The 7,357-nt window shown below is 40.4% G+C and overlaps 1 long non-coding RNA gene across 1 annotated transcript in view; it reads left to right on the forward strand.

Annotated features, from left to right (window-relative positions):
* The first annotated feature begins 6,774 nt into the window (after positions 1 to 6,774).
* LOC109154119 overlaps positions 6,775 to 7,357 on the forward strand; it is a 25,109-nt gene continuing 24,526 nt past the window's right edge. Inside the window, exon 1 of the long non-coding RNA XR_002049658.1 lies at positions 6,775 to 6,788. This is a non-coding gene — a long non-coding RNA (uncharacterized LOC109154119). The remainder of the gene's footprint in view (positions 6,789 to 7,357) is intronic.

Consider the following 7,357-nt stretch of genomic DNA (forward strand, 5'->3'; position numbering starts at 1 on the left):
TTAGACATTTGTTCATGAATCGGTGATAAAGATTTCTGTCTCTATGATTTATTTTATTTTCCTATTGCCGAATAAAATCAATCTCACCTTTTTATTTTCGCTACCTTATTCTCCTTTCTCAGAAAAAACGCGCACTTGGGACCAACGTAAAAAGATTACTTTACGTTCTTTATAGTTATTTCTTAATCCGTGAATAGGAACGGATACTCTGCGCATCAGCGATCAGTGGGGAGTACTTCTTGATTATTTCTTACTAACTTCAAGTCCCCATTGAATTCCTTATATGTAGGAGAAATATTCTTGTTGTGATAACTTACATAATCTTTATTTACAAATCCTTTGGTGTATCTTGCGTCTTCCTACCCATCCACTCCCGTTTTTGAAATCTCCCGTTATGAAATACATCTTAGGATATATAGCATAGTTAAAAACTCCATACAGTTATCTTTTGAAACCCGCTTCCGGCTATGATGACTAATCCACCAAGCTGGCGGGTAAAAGCAACATAATAAAAACTTTTTATGTTTGCTTTTTTTAACTTTATTCTTGACATAGGAAAGCAAGATTTAAATCGTTGTACTGCCAAATTTCGAAGCCGCTTTTTTTTCACTTATATAACTATCTAGTTTCCTTTATCATCCCCCAAGTTACCCAATACTCTAGAAGAACTACGAACACAAAATATGTATATAAAAAAAGAATAAATCACCCCTAAGATCTGAAAAGCTTTAGAAACTTAGAAGGATTATTCTGTATAAAAGAAAACAGTTTGAATAAAATATGAAAATAAAAAATTAGCGAAAATTAAAAATACCGCATATATAGCATCCATAGAAAAAAAAAGAGCAGATAAACATAAGAAATATTACTAGAAATATTTACTCAAAAAATGATCAATGATATGAGAATTACTTTTCTTTTATCTTTTAAAGTGTTTTTTTTGCTTCGCATTATTACTAGCGCAAGCAAGAAATTGCATTGTGGGTGGCCAAAAAGAAAAAATTTGATTGTCTAGTTAGCATATTTATAGTTATCATTAATTTTATTGACTCGGGTTTTAAGGGAAATTAATAGTTGTTCGATTCACAAGTCAAAACTACCAAAACGCATAGAGCTTTTTTTATACCTGATTCGGAAATCCACACGCAGAGAATTTGATAATACACATAAAGCTAAGGTATTTCATAACTAATGATTGAGCCAGCTGCCGCTAGACCAACCTAAAAAGGAATATTTTATTATTTGCAATCCATATCCGCCGACATAAGAAGTCCAACGGGGGAGCAATACTTGAAGCGGCGATCCAGAAAAAAAACCCCAATTAACTAAGACTCGGCTTAAAACAAGCTTCTATAACCAAAAGTAATTACTAAATAACTTGAAAAAAAACGGATATCACTGCTCATGGAAGCGTCCGCATACGGAATTAAGCGCAGTATCCCTCGAGATGGAAAAGCTTTCCTTTCAAAAGCGAGTTTCATACCATCTGCCTAAAGCTAGAAGAATTCCTAAAGGACCCGCATTATTCGCGGGCCAATACGTTGTTGATTCCGCGGATAATTTCCCTTTCTAACCCGAACAATACTAAGTAAACCCATTGTGATTCCTAATACAATAGTCAAAATAGGGGCAAGTATCCATATGATCCCATAGACTTGCTTGAACTTTTACGCATTCCAATCCGGAAAAGAATGGCATAGCCTGGATTTGTGTTGCTATCAATTATCATTTCAACGGATCAACTTCCCCCATAATTGATATCTATCCTACCTAGTATCGTCATACATATCAGCCAATTTCATTCTTTTAACCACCTGAGCCGAAGAATTTGCCAAATTGATCAAACCCGGTGGACGAATTTTCCATCTCCAAGGAAAAACGCTCTGATCTCCTATCAGAAAAATTCCCAATTCTCCCTTTGGAGCTTCGACTCTCACATAAAGTTCTTGCTTCGATAATTCAAAAATAGGAGAGGTTTTTTTAGCAATGAATCGGTATTCAAAATCATTCCATTGGGGATGTTTTACTCTATCAAAACGTCGGATTTCTAAATTCTCATAAGGCCCCCGGAATTCCTTCCAGGGCCTGTTGAATCATTTTTATGGATTCTTCCATTTCGCCGATTCTTACTAAATAACGAGCTAAAGAATCCCCTCTTTTTGCCATTGAACCTCCCAAGCAAATTCGTCGTAACACTCATACTGATCGATTTTACGAAGATCCCATTCGATTCCCGAAGCTCGTAGCATTGGTCCGGATAAACCCCAATTGAGTGCTTCTTCTGCCCTAATAGTGCCTATACCTTCAACTCGTTCTAAAAAAATGGGATTCCGTGTAATAAGTTTTTGAGTATTCAGCAACCCCTGTTAAAAAATAATTGGCAAAAATCCAAACATTTATCTATCCAGCCATGGGGTAGATCAGCAGCTACTCCCCCGATACGAAAAAAAATTATGCATCATTCGCATACCGGTGGCAGCTTCGAATAGGTCATATATCAACTCTCTTTCTCGAAAAATATAGAAGAAAGGAGTCTGCGCCCCAATATCCGCCATAAATGGACCGAGCCATAACAAATGGGAAGCTATACGACTTAACTCCAACATAATGACTCTGATATAGCTAGCTCTTTTAGGTACTTGAATATTGCTCAATCGTTCAGGTCCATTTACGGTTATTGCTTCTGTAAACATAGTAGCTAAATAATCCCAACGTGTGACATAGGGCAAATATTGTATAATTGTTCGGTTTTCCGCAATTTTCTCCATCCCTCTGTGTAAATAACCCAATATTGGTTCGCAGTCAATAACATCTTCACCATCGAGAGTAAGAATAAGTCGAAGAACACCATGCATTGATGGGTGGTGAGGACCCATATTGACTATCAGTCGAGTCGATCCGATTCGTTCTTATCTATAGATAACTTATGACCTCGCGGATGGAGAGGGATTCGAACCCCCGGTATTCCTATCATACTTCGGTTTTCAAGACGACTCTTTAAACCGCTCAGACATCCATCCCTTCGCGCTTCGCCCGCCCTCTCCATCCTTAGCTGGCAGGTAGGGGCTTATCTATGTGATTCGCAACGCTTGCTTGCGCCTATCGGCGGATTCTATTGCCTGCCGGTTAGCGACACTTTTCCGGTAGTACGAATCGCTACGCTTCGCCTGTTTCTATATGATAATATGCATCTTGGTTGCTGCGCTCCCTGCGGGTAATAGCAAGAGAGACCAGAAGAATGATTCTCCAAACAAAAAGAGTGATTGAGCCCGACTCAAGCGAGTGAGTGAAAGGCGTGGCAAGAGAGCAAGTTCGACTCGCGAACGATCAGCAAGTGAAGGACCGATCCTTTTGCGCCAATACTGTTGCGAGACTGGTACTTGGCGGCTCACGAGCAACATATAGACTAAGGTTGCCCCCTCGCTCTTTTTGAAGGCCCTTTCTATTCTCTTTCTAGTATGGTTCCTCCATAAGAACACTGAACGCCCAGCTTCGCAGAGCTGCTCTCTCCCCAGCCCACAGCATAGTGTGGAATCTGGATCCTTTCATCGAGCACCCATTTCTTTTAGATAGAAAGGTGTTCTGACTCTATTGGATCAAGTCATAACCTAAGTAGTAGACTACTATGGAGAGACTAAGCTCTATCTCAGAGATTGGACTCTCTTACTGTGATTAGCTCCTACTAGTAAGAAGCTGTTCCCGAGCCAGGTTCCATGGATCCACGTGTTCCTAGTCGGGCCTAAATGGATGAATGAAGAGCGCGCCGGGGTAGACTTCAGAGCTCTTGCTCTGCCTATCCTCCTACTTCTTATTCTGGGGGTCATAGAAAGATACGAACCGCCTACTCTTTAAAGCCCTACCATTAGATTGAATAAAATGAAAGCTTAAAGCCCTCACTAATAAAAAAAGCAATCCCTCCCCTTCTGTTACCTACTTTTACTCATTTCTTCGGTATACCTCAATACAAGACAAGCACAGGAAAGGATATTCAATCAATATTCTCTCTCAATTACCTATCCTTTATAGATGAGGGGGAGTCCCTTAGCAGTAGCTTCCAACACTTAAGATTTACCTCCTCAAGTGCCAGATATGAATGTTTTATGAATTGAATACGGGACTACTTACTTACCTAAAGTTCACTTTTGGCTTACCAAAAAAGTTTACTGAAGGAACTGACCTAAGCATAGCTCTCTCTCTCAAATACAAATGCCAAGAAAGGGATTCCTTGGATAAGTGGAAAAATGCTAAAAATCTCCTTTCATTTCTCTTTTAAGGCCTTTGTCCTACTTATAGTATCAGTCCTCCAGCCTATCGAAACTCGTGTTTTATTAACCAACAACACATGCACTTTGTTGGCACTAAAAAAAAGGTTATTCAATCCACTAGTGCAACTGAAGGAATTACCTCTTCTGAACCGGAACAAGAAAGAGCTCATAACCACTGCTTGTGAACAGCTCTCCTCAACTTAAGGCGCACCTACTCTTACTAGAAGTCTAGTCTCTCTCAGGTCCAGTTTCGATCTCTAACTAACTTACTTACTTAATAGGCCGGAAGAGAGATATTCAGAAAACCCGATTTCCTGTCTTAAGAACCTGACTCAAATTAGAAGCGGTTAAGAAGACCGGACTAAAAGAGATATAACTTTCGACGATTGAACTTGACTTTTATATCCAGATTGGAACTGGACTTAAACGTCTTTGGATCCTGCTTAGGGCCGGCTTTCACTCCACTTTCACTTTCATATCAGGAACGTCGACTTGCACTTGCAATATCGAATTTGATTTTCCGGAATCCTTGCTCCTGGCTTATATTCACATAGGCCACTCATAAGAATAAGACGTGAAACTCCCTAAAACACGTGTAATTGAGAGAGTAAGAATATCAGTGCCTTGGGTAAATGCCTACCTTCAGGAGAAGATTACCGAATGAGTTTTGTCCTCTGCGCTTCCCAAGAGATTTAGGGAGAAGGGCCTTGTCGGCCACCGCTTGCTGACGACGGAACGCATCGTAAATTTCAATTCAAGGGTCCTCGCCAACAAACAACATAAAAGAAAATCCAATATCACCATTAGATTTTGATTAAGAACAGAAACTGGCATAAAAGCTGTCATGCGTTTATGAAGATGAAAGGTATGGGATTTGATTGAATAGTTGACTCAGCCCCTTGTTGTTAGACGCGCATCCGTTTTCTTGCTGCGTTAGCGCAGAGTTTTCTTGCTTACTTGTGATGTACCTACTTTTGCTACTTATGCTACCGTAGCCCTTGCCGGTGAAAGTGATTGGTAAACCACAGGCTATGCTGCCTACGCTATTAGATCCACTTGTCTACCTGTGCTTCCTTATTTGTAAACAGGATCTCGCTTAAATAGCCTAGGGCTTGGCTTGACCCTCCTGGAGGCGCAAAGTTCATAATTCAGTGTGGTGGGGCCTGCTTTAGTAGTAGTATTATAAGGATGTTGGTCTCGTATATAAGATCACTGCTGCTTTTAGGAGCGCTCTTTTCATCCAACTAGTTTTATCGTAATAGAAGAAAAAGAATCAGAACGCCCAAAAACTCCCATGTCTTTCTTGGTTGGACTAACCGGCGATTTACAACAAGTCTTTCTTCATTTTTTTTGCAAGAAGCGGAACTACAAGAAAACTTTCTTTATCTTTATGGATAACCAATTCATTTTCAAATATAGTTGGGAGACTTTACCCAAGAAATGGGTAAAAAAAATGGAAAGATCGGAACATGGGAATAGATCTTATACCAAGACGGACTACCTATTTCAATTGTTGTGCTTTCTTAAATTTCATACCTATACAAGGGTTCAAGTTTCGATCGATATTTGCGGAGTTGATTATCCCTCTCGAAAACAAAGATTTGAAGTGGTCTATAATTTACTGAGTATTCGGTATAACTCACGCATTCGTGTACAAACCAGTGCAGACGAAGTAACACGAATATCTCCGGTAGTCAGTCTATTTCCATCAGCCGGCCGGTGGGAGCGAGAAGTTTGGGATATGTTTGGTGTTTCTTCCATCAATCATCCGGATCTACGCCGTATATCAACAGATTATGGTTTCGAGGTCATCCATTACGAAAAGACCTTCCCCTGAGTGGATATGTGGAAGTACGCTATGATGATCCAGAGAAACGTGTGGTTTCTGAACCCATTGAGATGACCCAAGAATTTCGCTATTTCGATTTTGCTAGTCCTTGGGAACAGCGTAGCGACGGATAATTAAGATAGGTTCCAGTCCAGGGGACAATCAATAGGAAATGCTATTTGCTTCGTAAGAATAAGAAATCACTTCTATGAAATGAAAGAGTTTCACGGGAATTGTCTTGATCGTCGGATATCATTGAGAAAGAAATAGGAAGAAGTGTTATCGAACGATTTCCTGCAATTCTTCCCAGTATGGAATGAGTAAAGAATCAAGCTACAAGTCTCGAATCTATACGAAACGCACTGGTTTTTTTCTTTCGGTTTCATTGATAGCAGAAAAGACTTACTCTAAAGGGGTGAACAAGCAACGGCTTTCGCGCACCAAGAAAACTCCTGCGCTAACGCAGCAAGAAAACCGGATGCGCGTTAGCCTAAACGAACAAGGAAGACGCGTAGCGTCACTTTACTCACGCACAACGGCTTCTTATTAACATATAGCGTCTGTAGCGTTAGAAGCCGTTGCTTGTTCTTCGCGGTAGCTGTGTTATAATAGAATACTATAAGCGTGAGCTTTAGGCTCTGCCGTTGCTTGTTCGCAACGGCTTTCGCGCTAGCTTTATAGTATAAGCTTTAGCGGTAGCCAACAAGCCGTTGCTTGTTCCTTTTGCGCCTAATTCTAATTTCCAGCTGCTAGCACTATTAAGTAAAGGGAAAGAGTAAACTGCTTTCCTCCCTCCAATTATATGCGCTTCCCGGGGGTTATCAAGCTTCAGTCGGTTATCGCGTTTGATTCCGGTACTCTTTTTATTTATAACAGCAACAAACTCACTAATAATAATCTATTTGTTTCTTTACATATAATAGTATTAGCTATTCGAGTAAGAATGATATCGAACCGCGGAAAGAAAGACTTTTCCCGAATGGGAGAACATATAACATTCTTTCAGGAATGCGACTGACTACGACATTGATTGATAAGGCTGACCCGTCGACTATCAGATCAGGAGATGAGCCTCAGGGCCACCCCAGCGAGATCAGATCTTTGACGAGCCTGTGAAGTGGAAGGCATTGGGCCAAGCTACAGGAAATAAAAATAACCAAGGAAGGAGTTTGACTCAAGTGACGATGAACACTGAACCTAACAGCCGAGGAGACGATCACCGGTACCCATGAAGAGTATATTACCAATCCTGTAACCGCCATTA

The sequence above is a fragment of the Ipomoea nil genome, unplaced genomic scaffold (assembly GCF_001879475.1).
Source record: "Ipomoea nil cultivar Tokyo-kokei standard unplaced genomic scaffold, Asagao_1.1 scaffold2606, whole genome shotgun sequence".
Taxonomy (NCBI): Eukaryota; Viridiplantae; Streptophyta; class Magnoliopsida; order Solanales; family Convolvulaceae; genus Ipomoea; species Ipomoea nil.